We start from the raw sequence: 3,390 nt of genomic DNA on the forward strand, positions 1-3,390 counted from the left end.
AAAAAACACAAATGAACATATCTACGGAACAGAAACAGACTCACAGACGTAGAGAACAGACTTGTGGTTGTTAGTAAGGGGTGGGGGTCGGGGAGGGAAGGATTGGGAGTTTGGGATTAGCATATGCATACTATCACATACAGAATGGATAAACAAGGTCCTACTGTATATAGCACAAGGAACTACATTCATTATCCTGTGATAAACCAGAATGGAAAAGAATACGAAAAACATGTCACTTTGCTGTACAACAGAAGCAGCCACATGGCACAGGGAGATCAGCTCGGTGCTTTGTGACCGCCTAGAGGGGTGGGACAGGGAGTGTGGGAGGGAGAAGAAAGAGGGAGGAGATATGGGGATATATGTATATATATAGCTGATTCACTTTGTTATAAAGCAGAAACTAACACACCATTGTAAAGCAATTATATTTCAATAAAGATGTTAAAAAAAATTTAAGAGAAGTTATAATGCCATGAGAAAATGCCTCTGACCCCAATGCTAAGTGAAACTAACAGATGAGAAAAATGTTCTATATGTGTTGAGCTTTTTCTGTTCCTTTTTTTTTTTTTTTTAAGATGTTAGGGGTAGGAGTTTATTAATTAATTAATTTATTTTTGCTGTGTTGGGTCTGCGTTTCTGTGCGAGGGCTTTCTCTAGTTGCGGCAAGCGGGGGCCACTCTTCATCGCGGTGCACGGGCCTCTCAGTATCGCGGCCTCTCTTGTTGCGGAGCACAGGCTCCGGACGCGCAGGCTCAGTAGTTGTGGCTCACAGGCCCAGCTGCTCCGCGGCATGTGGGATCCTCCCGGACCAGGGCTCGAACCCGTGTCCCCTGCATTGGCAGGCAGACTCTGAACCGCTGCGCCACCAGGGAAGCCCCTGTTCCTATTTTTTTTTTGTTTTTCTTTTTCAATAAATAAAGTTTTGCACAGAAATAAGACTGGAAGTAAAAATAACAAAATACTAACAGTGGTTGGATTCAGATAAAGGGGCTTTGGATTCTTTAGAAAATCATTTCTATTTTTCTGTATTTAATAAATATTCTTTTGGAACTTTAAAACAATCTTAAATCAACTATACTTCAATAAAACTTAAAAAAAGTCTTTTCACTTTTCTTGAGAAAAAAAGTACTTGTACCCTCTGAGGTTATCAACTCTGGACTTGACAAGCAAGGATATAAGCAAGAGTCTTGGCTGAGTTCAAAGGGTTTCAGTAAATAAGAATTCAAGTCTCCCCACCACCCCCAATACACCACTTTTGGGGGGCGGGGTGTGGAATAGGACTTACTTGAATCCAGGAATTTGCCAGGGAAGAACCATGACAAAGTCAAGGTGGCAGCAAAGTTGTGTTCATGGAATCATTTAGAGTTCACGCAGGCAACAAAGTGGCTTGGATAGCCTTTAATCACTGTTAAATTTAGCCTTTGAACAGCACAGAGGGGCTCTGAAAGCTAGACTGGAGAGTACAGATTGATCTAACATGCCAGGAGGAATTTTCATAGGTTCAGGAGACTTTTTAAGTCTTAAAAGAATAAAGAGGCACTGATGACAGGAGGGAAGACTACTATGTACAATTATCCAAGTGCTTAACCATTACAGCTGAAACCAGAATGGACCCAGAAAGGTGTTAAGGAACAAATGGGAGGCAATTCCTCCCTCCACAACTTCCAAGCACTACTTCTTCAAGATATTTTTATCTACTTGAGAATTAACTCATCTTTCTTTAAGGTCTTAAAGCTATAAGGGAATTAACACTGCAAGTAAAGACGCAGGGATTTCAGCAAAAGATAGGTAGGCTTATTTCAGAGCCTCTCATTGAAGAGAAAAAGCTGAAGACTTCATTTTTTTTTTAATTTTATTTTTGGCCGCGTTGGGTCTTCGTTACTGTGAGGGCTTCCTCTAGTTGCAGCGAGCACGGGCTTCCCACTGCAGTGGCTTCTCTTATTGTGGAACACGGGTTCTAGGCACATGGGCTTCAGTGGTGTGGCACACGGGCTCAGCAGTTGTGGCTTGTGGCTCTAGAGCGCAGGCTCAGTAGTTGTGGCGCACGACCAGTGTCCCCTGCACTGGCAGGTGGACTCCTAACCACTGTGCCACCAGGGAAGTCCCAAGCTGAAGACTTTAGACTGGGTTAAGCAGGAAGCTGAATACTAGGCATGAACAGAGTCTCCAGAAGCCCTTTTCCACAGCACACCTCTGTTCAGGCAGCACAGCCGGCTGTGAATGCACTTATAGAGGCAGACTGCCTACACAGGAATTCTAGGTCTGCCATTTATCAGCTTTGGGACCCTTGGACAAGCTACTTTATGCTTTGGATTCCCCATCATAAAATGGGGTTATTACCTACCTTATAGGGTCCTTTTGAGAATATGCAAAGTGAACAGAACGTATCTATTATACAATAGGCAATGTGTGCTAGCTATTATTATTCTACCTAATATTCAGCTTAGTAACACTAAGTCCCGTGGTCAGGGAGGAGACACAGTCTGATTGCATGAGTCATGAGGACAAAGGGGACAGTGGAAGGCCCAGAGGAAGGACTCCAAAGAAATCAAAGGCTAGCCCCACCTAGCTTCCAGCATCTCAGGGCCACTACATTTTTTTTTTTGTCTTGATAAAAACAAAGCACAAAATGGGACTTAAATCTTTTGTTTCTGCTTACAGGGAAAGCAGAGGTCCTACTGTGACACAAGCATGCCAGGAAAATAAGCCAGCAAGCCAAAATAGACTGGAATCAAGAACACCACTGGGGGCTTCCCTGGTGGCACAGTGGTTGAGAGTCCACCTGCCAATGCAGGGGACGCGGGTTTGCGCCCTGGTCCGGGAAGATCCCACATGCCGCGGAGCGGCTGGGCCTGTGAGCCATGGCCGCTGAGCCTGCGCGTCCGAAGCCTGTGCTCCGCAACGGGAGAGGCCACAACAGTGAGAGGCCCGCGTACCGCAAAAAAAACCCCAAAAAACAACAACACTGGGAGAGGGCAGAGAAAAAGAATTCTAGGTATGATAGGAAGGATTCTGAAAAGTTACAGGATACAGTACAGAAACAGATACTCTGTGTCCTTTAGGATAAATGCCTGAGCCCTAGCATGTACTGGGTGTTGCTCTACATACAACCACATACAAGGAACACCCGTGGTTTGGACAGGTTCTTCCTGTTCTTTGAGCGGTGAATGCAAGGTGGTACTTTTTTAAGCTTTACAATATCATGCTTTGAACTCCAAGAGCCTTCGCAACCAGCATCTACTGAGAAGTCTGAAGAATACCCTCTCAAGGAGGCAAAGATACTGAATGACCTCATTCCCATCTCTTCCCAGTAAGGTTTTTTGCCTCTTCCCTCCTTGCCAGGAGGCAGAGATATGACCCAAGGTTGAAAAACAAATAACCACCATC

Source organism: Pseudorca crassidens, chromosome 2 (genome assembly GCF_039906515.1).
Source record: "Pseudorca crassidens isolate mPseCra1 chromosome 2, mPseCra1.hap1, whole genome shotgun sequence".
In the NCBI taxonomy this organism is placed as follows: domain Eukaryota; kingdom Metazoa; phylum Chordata; class Mammalia; order Artiodactyla; family Delphinidae; genus Pseudorca; species Pseudorca crassidens.